We start from the raw sequence: 14,879 nt of genomic DNA on the forward strand, positions 1-14,879 counted from the left end.
ATGAGTCTGATGAACAGAGGTTAGTGTTCTCCTCTGAGCGTGTTGAGTCTGATGAACAGAGGTTAGTGTTCTCCTCTGAGCGTGTTGAGTCTGATGAACAGAGGTTAGTGTTCTCCTCTGAGCGTGTTGAGTCTGAGGAACAGAGGTTAGTGTTCTCCTCTGAGCGTGTTGAGTCTGATGAACAGAGGTTAGTGTTCTCCTCTGAGCGTGTTGAGTCTGATGAACAGAGGTTAGTGTTCTCCTCCGAGCGTGTTGAGTCTGAGGAACAGAGGTTAGTGTTCTCCTCTGAGCGTGTTGAGTCTGATGAACAGAGGTTAGTGTTCTCCTCTGAGCGTGTTGAGTCTGAGGAACAGAGGTTAGTGTTCTCCTCTGAGCGTGTTGAGTCTGATGAACAGAGGTTAGTGTTCTCCTCTGAGCGTGTTGAGTCTGATGAACAGAGGTTAGTGTTCTCGTCCGAGCGTGTTGAGTCTGATGAACAGAGGTTAGTGTTCTCGTCCAAGCGTGTTGAGTCTGATGAACAGAGGTTAGTATTCTCAGAGTGTGTTGAATTCAGATTGTTCCACTCTGCTCATTTCTTCGAGTTGGTGATAGTGTGTAGAGCTCCATCGTCATGGTTACAGTCCATACACAGAGCTTTAGAGCAGGTTTCTCTAGGTAAGGTCGTAATGGAGAGGACTGGCCTAAATTTATTTGATTTTACTTTATTTCTGGGTGTATTCAGGGTCAGTGCTGCTCAGCGGGGTTAATCCTGAAGTGTTTCTCTGCTGATTTCCTGCTCTAAGCCCACGCAGGGCTTTGTGTTTTTCTGCAGCGTACTGCTATTTATTTTATTTTATTATTTTCTTTGGAGTGTTTTTATTTCCGGAGTGTCCTTCCTCCTCTGTCTCCATCCTCCTCCTCCTCCACACACACACACACACACACACACATATACACACACAGCATTTACTGCTCGCATTGTTTATGTTCTGCATTTCCAAAGTGTGTGATGTCTCCTGAGGTCAGAGTTTCTTCTGTTTAAAGGAGCTGTATTAAATATTTCACTTTGTGGAGCGTCCTGTAAAGAATCATGTAGGATCATAAAAGGAAACAGAGTCCGTTGCCATGGTAACGCCTGGAGAAAAGCCTGGTCACATCAAAAATATATATGAGATGTTAAATGTACTGGAACCTTCTCTTCAAACACGTTTATGCTCCGAGTCTCGCCCAGAACCAGAAGAGCATGATCAGTTCTTATTTACTGTTGTTATCTTTATTTTATATTAATACAGTAATCTCAGGGACTCAGCTCCACACGCTTGGAGGAGTACACCAACTGCTAACGCAGACAAAAGCAGTGGGGTGACATTAGCGCTGACCCAATATTTACCCGTTTATTTACAGAGCCGTTTGACCCGTTTATTTACAGAGTACCTTTCGTACACAACGACAATTCGCATTGCGTTACAGAACTTACACTAATTCATTGTTTGTAACCCTTATCCAGTTCAAGGCGGTGGTGTGTCCCCCCTCCAGGGTGTGTTCCAGCCTTGCGCACAGTGATTCCAGGTAGGCTCTGGACCCACCGCCGCCCTGAACTGGATAAGGGTTACAGACAATGAATGAATGAAAGAAAGAATGAATATAAATAGAATTATATATAAATTGGGAGGTGGAAATGTCATGGTTAAGGGCTGCTCTGCTGCAGCGGGGTGTGGCCAGCCCTCCATCAGAGAATCTACTCTAAATACTTTACTGTATCAGAAGGTGCTTGAGGAAAATGTGAGGTTATTTTTCCAAAAACTGAAGCTGAAGTGGATGTGGACCCTGCAACATCAGCACGACCCAAAACATCCCAGTACATTCACAAGGAATGGTTCCAAAGTAAGAAATGGAGAGTTCTGGAACGGCCCAATCAGAGCCCGGAACTTAATCCTACTCAGATGCTGTGGGGTGATCTGTGCATTTAATAAACCCCTCAAACATCACTCAGCTGAAAGAATTGTGCTGGAAGGAGCAGGGAAACCCCCCCCCTGTGGATGTCAGAGACTGGCAGATGCTACAGGAAACATCTATCTGAGGTTATTTCAGCCAAAGCAAGAGATACCAGCAACTGGGACATAAGGGTCCTGACGTATTCCTCACGAGAAATGGACATTTTCCTTCAATACATTTTACAACATGTGTTTATTAGTAATTTCTTCAGTTTTGTTTATTTCTAAGATCCATCCATGTTTAAATATGTTCAAAAAACAAAGGTTTGAAAGGGTGTCCTAACTTTTTCACCCGACTGTGTTCCTCCAGTGAGTGTTGACCTTTAATGAAGACGTGTTTCTGTACGGAACGGAGCCGTGGGTGGGACGCAGGGTGAAGACAAATTATTTAATAAGAAAGGAACTAATAAAAACTGGAAATAAACAGACTCTGAGGAACATAGAAACAGGAATAAGACATGAGAGAACATTAGGCACAGGAGTGAACACACACACACACACACACACACAGAGAGACTAGGGGAAATGGTGTATAAGCCTCAGTCACATGAGGCACATGTTTATTTTTGTCAGTGAGAAAGAGAAGCTGAAGGAGGGAGGAACCTGGACAGTAACAAACACCAACGCTGTATTTTTACACACTATAACTTTACAGCGGGGGTGGAACCTGCCCTCTCACCTGGGGCCTCCGTACAGGGGAATAACTGTGGTACTATGTAAATGCACACATCGAGCTCTCAGCCTCTGAGGAGATATAAACTGAGGGCATGGTTTATGAAATGACTAATGCATATGAATATGAAATCATTTCACGGTGGTGTTTTTGAGCCACGAGCGTTTGTTCGGCACCAGGGAGGGTCCCTATCTCCACAGCATTCATCGTATTTTTTGAGCGGGTGGGAACACCTTATTTAAAAAAACCTGTGTGTGTTTACACTGCTGTAACACACACTATTCTTGCTCAGTCTGCACAGTTCTGCCACCGAATCACTCAAGAAAGGGCCCTTTCTCGTACAAAGCGATACTATTGCGATCGTGGGTTGGGATTACGTACAGCGCTCATTCAAACGGGACCTGGTCTCTCACAGGAAATGAATGGCGGCATTTTCTAGGTGGAATGTGAAAACGGCTTCATCTAAATATAATGGGTGTCTGTTTATTTGACATTTATTTAAGGTGGATGTCCACATTATATTTTTTTTTTAAAGATTTGTGGCTGTTGGCCGTCTTTTTAAGGTTTATTTGAAGTGATCGTATTTTTAAGGTGGAACTCCAAATGAAATGCTTGTTTTTATTTTAATGTGTTGTGCTTTTAATTGAAACATTAGCAGTCTTTTTAATGTGGCGATATGTATCAGATAGTGTTAGATTTAATGTTTCACAACTTTAAAATGACAGCTATCCAGCGGAATGTTAGCTAATGCTGCAGCGATGTTAGCAGCATTTTTCAAACCAACTTCAAAGTTCCTTCATAGACCTTTCCCTCGAGTTGTTTATGATGCATTTCCTAGAGGAGAAAACAGGACTGAATCTGACTGTGATCCAGAACGAACCCACTTCTGTCCAGATGACTGTGTAAATGCCTACAGCCGACCGAGCGGAGTGTCAGTGTCACACAGAGCCGTGTTTACCACTGTTTTTTCCTGGAGCTAAATCTCCTCCTTCCTCAGTGTGACACTTTTCAGACAGAGAAAAATTCAAAAAGAAAAAAAGGATATCCAACAGGCTTTCAGCCAAAATAAACACATAAATAAAGAAATAAACACCTACAGAAACATGCAGCATGAGCGTCTGGAGCGGGGAGATAAAGCACTAGGACGCTTTAGCATCGCAGCTCACGTATTAAATATAAAATCTAAATAAATAAATAAACAAACAGAAATATAAAAACACTCTCTGCACGAGAACACGGGGACGTGCCGCTCACAAAGAGCATCGCGTTAGCACTTAGACGCATATCAATTAGCACTAATGAGCTAGCTGGATCAGCATTGGCTAAATTACGCTCTCAGCAGGGACTCTCCACACAAAAATTATTTAAATATGCAAATGAGAGCATAATGACTTTGTTATGGCTAACGGACTTAATTAACGCAGCTGGGGTTCCTCTGGTGTGTGGAACAGTGGAACTATGTTCTCTGGAGTGATGGGGTTCCTCTGGTGTGTGGAACACTGGAACTGTGTTCTCTGGAGAGATGGGGTTCCTCTGGTGTGTGGAACAGTGGAACTGTGTTCTCTGGAGTGATGGGGTTCCTCTGGTGTGTGGAACAGTGGAACTGTGTTCTCTGGAGTGATGGAGTTCCTCTGGTGTGTGGAACAGTGGAACTGTGTTCTCTGGAGTGATGGTGTTCCTCTGGTGTGTGAAACAGTGGAACTGTGTTCTCTGGAGTGCTGGGGTTCCTCTGGTGTGTGGAACAGTGGAACTGTGTTCTCTGGAGTGATGGTGTTCCTCTGGTGTGTGAAACAGTGGAACTGTGTTCTCTGGAGTGATGGGGTTCCTCTGGTGTGTGGAACAGTGGAACTGTGTTCTCGGGAGTGATGGGGTTCCTCTGGTGTGTGGAACAGTGGAACTGTGTTCTCTGGAGTGATGGGGTTCCTCTGGTGTGTGGAACAGTGTTCTCTGGAGTGATGGTGTTCCTCTGGTGTGTGAAACAGTGGAACTGTGTTCTCTGGACTGTGTGACTCACACACACCGCTCCACCTTAAAAGATACAGTCGCTTCTTACTCACACACACCGCTCCACCTTAAAAGATACAGTCGCTTCTTACTCGCACACACTGCTCCACCTTAAAAGATACAGTCGCTTCTTACTCGCACACACCGCTCCACCTTAAAAGATACAGTCACTTCTTACTCACACACACCGCTCCACCTTAAAAGATACAGTCGCTTCTTACTCACACACACCACTCCATCTTAAAAGATACAGTCGCTTCTTACTCACACACACCGCTCCACCTTAAAAGATACAGTCTCTTCTTACTCACACACACCGCTCCACCTTAAAAGATACAGTCGCTTCTTACTCACACACACCGCTCCACCTTAAAGGATACAGTCGCTTCTTACTCACACACACCGCTCCACCTTAAAGGATACAGTCGCTTCTTACTCACACACACCGCTCCACCTTAAAAGATACAGTCGCTTCTTACTCACACACACCGCTCCTCCTTAAAAGATACAGTCGCTTCTTACTCACACACACCGCTCCTCCTTAAAAGATACAGTCGCTTCTTACTCACACACACCGCTCCACCTTAAAAGATACAGAGCTTAGAATTGTATTTCCCCACAAGTGCAGACATTCCTTTTAAAGCCTGTGGAATGACATGTGAAAAAACAGGAACCTGCTGTGAGCCCCTCGGGGATTACATCTTAAAATAAATAATAAAGTATTAAATTCAAAAGATATATTATAATATAATATAATACAAATAAATATATATACATAAGTTGTCAGAAAATGTCAAATAAAATTTCCAAAATAGACAAAACTGTTGAGGGTAACACCTGTAGTAAAAGAGGAGTAATAATATTTATAATTTCAGCAAAAATAGAGTTGCAGCAAATGCGAATGTAATTCACACAGTGTCAGTGATTGAGCTCAGAGACGACGTTCTGAAAGAGACGGGTGTCTGTCTGCTTTCTGAGAGAGTTCAGAGCTCGGAACCTGGAGAGAGGGAACAGAGAGAGACAGACCACCGGGGTGAGGGCTGGGACGGGGCACAGACAGGTCACACGTGGGACTGCAGAGTAAAGGTCCGACTGCGGGACTTACAGGTTCTCCTGAGCTGGAGAGAGAACCCCAACACAGAACACTTTAATCCAGTGTGTTCTTCTCTGTTTAAAACACTCCAAACAGTGCATCAGATACAATAATCAGAAGGTGGATGTGTGTTGTCCTTCAGAACACTTCTACGGCTTTCAGAAAGGCTCTGTTCTTTTATTAGAACCTCTGCATTATTCAGTAGAACAGGTTCTCTCCCTCCACAGCACCTGCAGGACTCTTATTCTTAAAGTGACAAGATCAGGTCAGACACTGAGAAACATGCATTTTTTGCAATTTTTGTGCATTTTTTGTCAAGCTTCAGACATGACACTAAACCTTAGACATGGCCATAGATTAAACATAAAAAACTAAAGTGAAAGATTCACCTACATCCCCCAGAAGGTGTGTGTCATTCAGCAGTGGACAATGGCCATAAGGAGAAGGTAGTGGAGTATACAGCGTCCTGTGGCACTGATGAAGGACTAGAGGACGAGCGACACATACTGTGCAGCGACAGATGAGCTACTGTCTCTGACTTTTGACAAGGTGGACCAACGAGGGAGGAGTGTCTCACAGAGTGAACAGAGAGTGGATAGAGAGTGGACAGTGTGAGTGAGTGACTGTGTGTGTGAGTAACTGTGTGAGTGAGTGACTGGGTGAGTGAGTGACTGTAATTGTGTGTGACAGTGTGATTGAGTGACAGTGTGAGTGAGTGACTGGGTGAGTGAGTGACTGGGTGAGTGAGTAACCTTGTGAGTGAGTGACTGGGTGAGTGAGTGACTGTAATTGTGTGTGACAGTGTGAGTGAGTGACTGGGTGAGTGAGTGACTGGGTGAGTGAGTAACCTTGTGAGTGAGTGACTGTAATTGTGAGTGAGTGTGAGTGAGTGACAGTGCGAGTGAGTGACAGTGTGAGTGAGTGACAATGTGTGTGAATGACTGTGTGAGTGAGCAACTGGGTGAGTCAGTGACTGTGTGAGTGAGTGACTGTGTGAGTGAGTGACAGTGTGAGTGAGTGAGTTACTTTTTGAGTGAGTGACTGGTAGAGTGAGTGACAGTGTGAGGGAATGACTGTGAGAGTGAATGACTGTGAGAGTGAGTGACAGTGAGTGAGTGATTGTGTTAGTGACAGTGTGAGTGAGTGACAGTGTGTGGGAATGACTGTGTGAGTGACAGTGTGTGGGAATGACTGTGTGAGTGACTGGGTGAGTGAGTGACTGGGTGAGTGAGTGACTGGTTGTGTGAGTGACAGTGTGAGCGAGTGACTGTGCGAGTGAGTGACAGTGCGAGTGAGTGACAGTGCGAGTGAGTGACAGTGTGAGTAAGTGCAGTGTGAGTGAGTGAGAGTGTGAGTGAGTGACAGTGTGTGTGAGTGACAGTGTGAATAAATGACTGGGTGAGAGAGTGACTGGGTGAGAGAGTGACTGGGTGAGAGAGTGACAATGTGTGTGAATGACTGTGTGAGTGATGATCTGAGTAAGTGACTGGGTGAGTGAGTAACTGGGTGATTCAGTGACAGTGTGTGAGTGAATGACTGTGTGAGAGAGTGACTGTGTGAGTTAGTGACAGTGTGTGTGAGTGACAGGGTGAGTGAGTGACAGGGTGAGTGAGTGACAGTAAGAATGAGTGACAGTATGAATGAGTGACAGTATGAATGAGTGACAGGGTGAGTGAGTGACAGTATGAATAAGTGACAGTGTGAGTGAGTGACTGTGAGTGAGTGGTTGTGTGAGTGAGTGGCTGTGTGAGTGAGTGACAGTGTGAGTGAGTTACAGTGTGAGTGAGTGACTGTGTGAGCGAGTGACAGTGTGAGTGAGTGACAGTATGAGTGAGTGACTGACAGTGTGAATGACTGGGTGAGTGAGTGACTGTGTGTGTGAGTGACAGTGTGAGTAAGTGACAGTGTGAGTGAGTGACTGGGTGAGTGAGTGACTGGGTAAATGATTGACTGGGTTAATGAGTGACAGTGTGTGTGACTGGGTGAGTGAGTGATTGTGAGTTAGTGACTGTGTGAGTGAGTGACTAGGTGAGTGAGTGAGTGACTGGATCAGTGTGTGAGTGAATGGGTAAGTGAGTGACTGTGTGAGTGAGTGACTAGGTCAGTGTGTGAGTGACTGTGTGAGTGAGTGACTTGGTCAGTGTGTGAGTGAATGTGTAAGTGTGTGACTGGGTGAATGAATGACAGTGTGAGTGGATGACTGTGTAAGTGCGTGACTGGGTGAGTAAGTGACTAGGTCAGTGTGTGAGTGAAAGTGTGTGAGTGAGTGACTGGGTCAGTTTATGAGTGATTGTGAGTGAGTGGCTGGGTGACTGAATGACTGGGTGAGTGAGTGACTGTGTGAGTGAGTGACCGTGTGAGTGAGTGACCGGATCACAGAGTGACTGGGTGAGTGTGTGACTGGATGAGTGAGTGACTAGGTGAGTGAGTGACTGGCTGAGTGTGTGAGTGAGTGAATGTGCAGATCTGTGTGGACTGTGAGGTTAAACAGTGTGAAGAAGCGGTGAATGCTAAACCGGGTTTGGTTTTAGGGAGCAGCAGTAAACCTGTTTCTTCATTAACAGAGGAGTCATGAGTCATGCTCTCTTTCAGAACCACATCCAGAACCACAAAGACCCGGGGCCTGGTTCAGGAAACACATCTGAAAATGAGAAAAAAGCAGAGAACTCTGAGCCTGAGGGCGAAACGGCCTGGAGAAGGCGCGGTGGAACGGCGTTCTCCATTCACTGCGCTGTAATGGAGGAGTCCGGAGCTCCGTGGAGTTCTGGCTTTTATTCTGAAGGTTCTTTTCTCTGGATTCTCTCCGGGGAGCGGAACTCTTTGTGAACGCTGCTGTAAAGAGCCATAATTATTTCAGATTTGTTCATAAAGCAGCGGCAGGGGTCAGCACCTGGACTTTCATAACAGCACAGAATCAGACACACTTTTAGACACAAGAGAGAGAGAGAGAACAGAGAGAGAGAGAGAGAGAGAGAGAGAGAGAGAGAACAGAGAGAGAGAGAGAACAGATAGAGAGAGAGAGACCAAAGAGAGAACACAGAGAGAACAGAGAGAGAGAGAGAGAGAGAGAGAGAGAGAGAGAGAGAGAGAGAGAGAGAGAGCAGAGTGACAGACAGAGAGAGTGAGAGAGCTGGGTACTAAGCGTCCAGAGAGCTTCAGTTCTACCCACAGAGCAAACCCTAGCAACCACCAGGAATACCTAGAAACATTTGAGCCACGGGCCAATAATCAGCTTGATACCGTAGCAACCACCAGAAATACCTAGAAACCTTCAAGCATCACACTAACAATCAGCTTGATGCCATAGCAACCATCCCATAAACCCTAGCCTCCACAGTGCAAGTAAACCAACAATAACCATAAAATAAATACATTTACATTTGCATTTGGCAGATGCTTTTATCCAAAAGCGAAATAGTAATAAAATAAATGCCTGTTTTTCTGTAGATTCCTGTTGATCCTCTCTGCAGTGTCTCTTCAGTTTATTGTTATTGATTTTTCAGACATTAAGTAGAAGATAATGGGAATGTGTCTCTGAGGCTCCGTTTCTCAGCCTCTCAGACCAGAATAATCCACCACAGATCTGCCCCCACACCCCATTCTCTCTATCTCTCTCTCTCTCTCTCTCTCTCTCTCTCTCTCTCTCACACACACACACACACACACTCTCTCAGGGCCACGGTGTGATGAAGAGGAGGGTGAGGAGTCGCTGCTAATGTCACAGATCTTAAATCTTAAATCTGGATCTTTTTGTTCACTCCTTCCTCTTCCCTCGCTCTGTCCATCACTCCACACCTCCTCCGGAACAGAGCCGTGGGCTGCAGTCAACCGCAGATTTGACTTTGATTTAACGGATTAAAGAAACACCACAAATGATCCAAGAACCTTCGCCCACATCCCTCTCTCTCATCTCCCTCCCTCCCTCTCCCTCCACCTCTCTGTCTCTCTCTCATCTCCCCCTCCCCCCCTCTTGCTCTCACCCCATCTCTCTCTCTCTCATCTCCCCCTCTCACCCCACCTCTCTCTCCCTCCCTCCCTCTCTCTCTCTCATCTCCCCCTTTCTCACCCTACCTCTCTCCATCCCTCCCTCTCCCTCTCTCATCTCCCCCTCTCTCACCCCACCTCTCTCTCCCTCATCTCCCCCCTCTTCCTCTCACCCCAACTCTCTCTCTCATCTCCCCCTTTCTCACCCCACCTCTCTCCATCCCTCCCTCTCCCTCTCTCATCTGCCCCTCTCTCACCCCACCTCTCTCTCCCTCCCTCTCCCTCTCTCTCATCTCCCCCCTCTTCCTCTCACCCCAACTCTCTCTCTCTCATCTCCCCCTTTCTCACCCCACCTCTCTCCATCCCTCCCTCTCCCTCTCATCTGCCCCTCTCTCACCCCACCTCTCTCTCCCTCCCTCTCCCTCTTATCTCCCCCTCCCCCCTCTTCCTCTCACCCCAACTCTCTCTCTCATCTCCCCCTCTCACCCCACCTCTCTCCCTCCCTCCCTCCCTCTCTCTCTCTCCCTCTCCCCCTCTCTCACCCCACCTCTCTCTCCCTCCCTCCCTCTCCCCCTCTCTCACCCCACCTCTCTCTCCGTCCCTCCCTCTCCCCCTCTCTCACCCCACCTCTCTCTCCGTCCCTCCCTCTCCCTCTCTCTCATCCCACCTCTCTGTGTCTCTCTCTCCAGTTTTCCAGGTGAATTTTACAGAGCGTCATTTATTCAAACACAGTTTATTGAGGCGTTCAACCCATTAACACACGCCAGCTCCAGAATCAGAGCACATTTCACTCATTCATTAATTTACCTTTTATAAGTTCATTAAAATCTGCACTGTGGTTGGTCCAAGGCCACACTCACCCAGTCACTCACACCCTCACCCAGTCACTCACACCCTCACCCAGTCACTCACAGACACTCACACCCTCACCCAGTCACTCACACGCTCATTCAGTCACTCACACGCTCACCCAGTCACTCACACGCTCACCCAGTCACTCACACGCTCACCCAGTCACTCACACGCTCATTCAGTCACTAACACGCTCATTCATTCACTCACACCCTCACCCAGTCACTCACACGCTCATTCAGTCACTCACAAGCACACCCAGTCACTCACAGGCACTCACACCCTCACAGGCACTCACACGCTCACCCAGTCAATCACACCCTCACCCAGTCAATCACACGCTCACCCAGTCACTCACACGCTCACCCAGTCACTCACACGCTCACCCAGTCACTCACACGCTCACCCAGTCACTCACAGGCACTCACACACTCACACCTGTGGACAGTGTCACACCCTCACCCAGTCACTCACACGCTCACCCAGTCACTCACACGCTCACCCAGTCACTCACAGGCACTCACACCCTCACCCAGTCACTCACACCCTCACCCAGTCACTCACACGCTCATTCACTCACTCACAGGCACACCCAGTCACTCACACCCTCACCCAGTCACTCACACGCTCATTCAGTCACTCACACGCTCATTCACGCTCACCCAGTCACTCACACACTCATTCACTCACTCACACGCTCACCCAGTCACTCACACGCTCACCCAGTCACTCACAGGCACTCACACCCTCACCCAGTCACTCACATGCTCATTCAGTCACTCACACGCTCATTCAGTCACTCACACGCTCATTCAGTCACTCACAGGCACACCCAGTCACTCACACGCTCATTCAGTCACTCACACGCTCATTCAGTCACTCACACGCTCACCCAGTCACTCACAGGCACACCCAGTCACTCACACGCTCATTCACTCACTCACACGCTCACCCAGTCACTCACACGCTCATTCACTCACTCACACACTCACCCAGTCACTCACATGCTCATTCAGTCACTCACACGCTCACCCAGTCACTCACTCACACTCACCCAGTCACTCACAGGCACACCCAGCCACTCACACCCTCACCCAGTCACTCACACGCTCATTCACTCACTCACCCAGTCACTCACATGCTCATTCAGTCACTCACACGCTCACCCAGTCACTCACTCACACTCACCCAGTCACTCACAGGCACACCCAGTCACTCACAGGCACTCACACCCTCACCCAGTCACTCACACGCTCATTCACTCACTCACACGCTCATTCACTCACTCACACGCTCATTCACTCACTCACACTCTCACCCAGTCACTCACACCCTCACCCAGTCACTCACACGCTCATTCAGTCACTCACACGCTCATTCAGTCACTCACAGGCACACCCAGTCACTCACAGGCACACCCAGTCACTCACACGCTCACCAAGTCACTCACACGCTCACCCAGTCACTCACACCCTCACCCAGTCACTCACACCCTCACCCAGTCACTCACACCCTCACATGCTCATTCAGTCACTCACTCATACTCACCCAGTCACTCACACGCTCACCCAGTCACTCACACGCTCACCCAGTCACTCACACGCTCATTCACTCACTCACACGCTCATTCACTCACTCACACTCTCACCCAGTCACTCACACCCTCACCCAGTCACTCACACGCTCATTCAGTCACTCACAGGCACACCCAGTCACTCACAGGCACACCCAGTCACTCACACGCTCACCCAGTCACTCACAGGCACACCCAGTCACTCACAGGCACACCCAGTCACTCACACGCTCACCCAGTCACTCACAGGCACACCCAGTCACTCACAGGCACACCCAGTCACTCACACCCTCACCCAGTCACTCACACCCTCACCCAGTCACTCACACCCTCACCCAGTCACTCACACGCTCACCCAGTCACTCACACGCTCACCCAGTCACTCACACGCTCACCCAGTCACTCACAGGCACACCCAGTTACTCACACCCTCACCCAGTCACTCACACGCTCATTCAGTCACTAACACGCTCATTCAGTCACTCACACGCTCATTCACGCTCACCCAGTCACTCACACACTCATTCACTCACTCACACGCTCACCCAGTCACTCACACGCTCACCCAGTCACTCACAGGCACACCCAGTTACTCACAGGCACACCCAGTTACTCACAGGCACACCCAGTCACTCACACGCTCACCTAGTCACTCACAGGCACACCCAGTCACTCACAGGCACTCACACCCTCACCCAGTCACTCACACGCTCACCCAGTCACTCACACGCTCACCCAGTCACTCACACACTCATTCACTCACTCACACGCTCATTCACTCACTCACACACGCTCACCCAGTCACTCACAGGCACACCCAACCACTCACACCCTCACCCAGTCACTCACACGCTCACCCAGTCACTCACACGCTCACCCAGTCACTCACACACTCATTCACTCACTCACACGCTCACCCAGTCACTCACAGGCACACCCAGCCACTCACACCCTCACCCAGTCACTCACGCGCTCATTCAGTCACTCACGCGCTCATTCACTCACTCACGCGCTCACCCAGTCACTCACAGGCACACCCAGTCACTCACAGGCACACCCAGTCACTCACAGGCTCATTCACTCACTCACACGCTCACACGCTCATTCACTCACTCACATGCTCATTCACTCACTCACACACACTCACATGCTCATTCAGTCACTCACACCCTCACCCAGTCACTCACACCCTCACCCAGTCACTCACACGCACACCCAGTCACTCACACGCTCACCCAGTCACTCACTCATACTCACCCAGTCACTCACTCATACTCATGCAGTCACTCACACGCTCACCCAGTCACTCACAAGTACACCCAGTCACTCACAGGCACACCCAGTCACTCACAGGCACTCACACCCTCATCCAGTCACTCACACGCTCATTCAGTCACTCACATGCTCATTCAGTCACTCACATGCTCACCCAGTCACTCACAGGCACACCCAGTCACTCACACCCTCACCCAGTCACTCACACCCTCACCCAGTCACTCACACCCTCACCCAGTCACTCACACGCTCATTCAGTCACTAACACGCTCATTCAGTCACTCACACGCTCATTCACGCTCACCCAGTCACTCACACGCTCACCCAGTCACTCACAGGCACACCCAGTCACTCACACGCTCATTCACACACTCACATGCTCACCCAGTCACTCACACGCTCATTCACTCACTCACATGCTCACCCAATCACTCACACGCTCACCCAGTCACTCACACGCTCACCCAGTAACACACGCATACTCACCCAGTCACTCACACCCTCACCCAGTCATTCACACACTCACCCAGTCACTCACACCCTCACCCAGTCACTCACACGCTCACCCAGTCACTCACACGCTCACCCAGTCACTCACTCATACTCACCCAGTCACTCACTCATACTCACCCAGTCACTCACACGCTCACCCAGTCACTCACAGGCACTCACACCCACACCCAGTCACTCACACGCTCATTCAGTCACTCACACGCTCATTCAGTCAGTCACTCACACGCTCATTCAGTCACTCACTCACACGCTCACCCAGTCACTCACACGCTCATTCACTCACTCACGCTCACCCAGTCTTTCACACGCTCACCTAGTCACTCACACCCTCACCCAGTCACTCACACCCTCACCCAGTCACTCACAGGCACTCACACCCTCACCCAGTCACTCACACGCTCACCGAGTCACTCACATGCTCATTCACTCACTAACACGCTCACCCAGTCACTCACAGGCACACCCAGTCACTCACACACTCATTCACTCACTCACACGCTCATTCACTCACTCACACGCTCACCCAGTCACTCACACGCTCACCCAGTCACTCACACGCTCATTCACTCACTCACACGCTCATTCACTCACTCACACGCTCACCCAGTCACTCACACGCTCATTCACTCACTCACACGCTCATTCAGTCACTCACACGCTCACCCCGTCACTCACATGCTCATTCACTCACTCACACACTCACCCAGTCACTCACACGCTCACCCAGTCACGCACCACACTCCCCACAGGCAGAGACCCAAGAAGAGGATCAAACCCAGGAACTGAGCCCCTGGAGCGCCCCCTAGCTCACACAGTGCTGCTGAAACAATAATGAGGTTTTATAGCAGAACCTGCTGCTGAAATATGTTCTTCAGCAACAAATTATGTGACTCCCTCGTGTGGGAGTCACACACTACTGCAGCTGTAACTCACTGCACG

Source organism: Hoplias malabaricus, chromosome X2 (assembly GCF_029633855.1).
Source record: "Hoplias malabaricus isolate fHopMal1 chromosome X2, fHopMal1.hap1, whole genome shotgun sequence".
In the NCBI taxonomy this organism is placed as follows: Eukaryota; Metazoa; Chordata; class Actinopteri; order Characiformes; family Erythrinidae; genus Hoplias; species Hoplias malabaricus.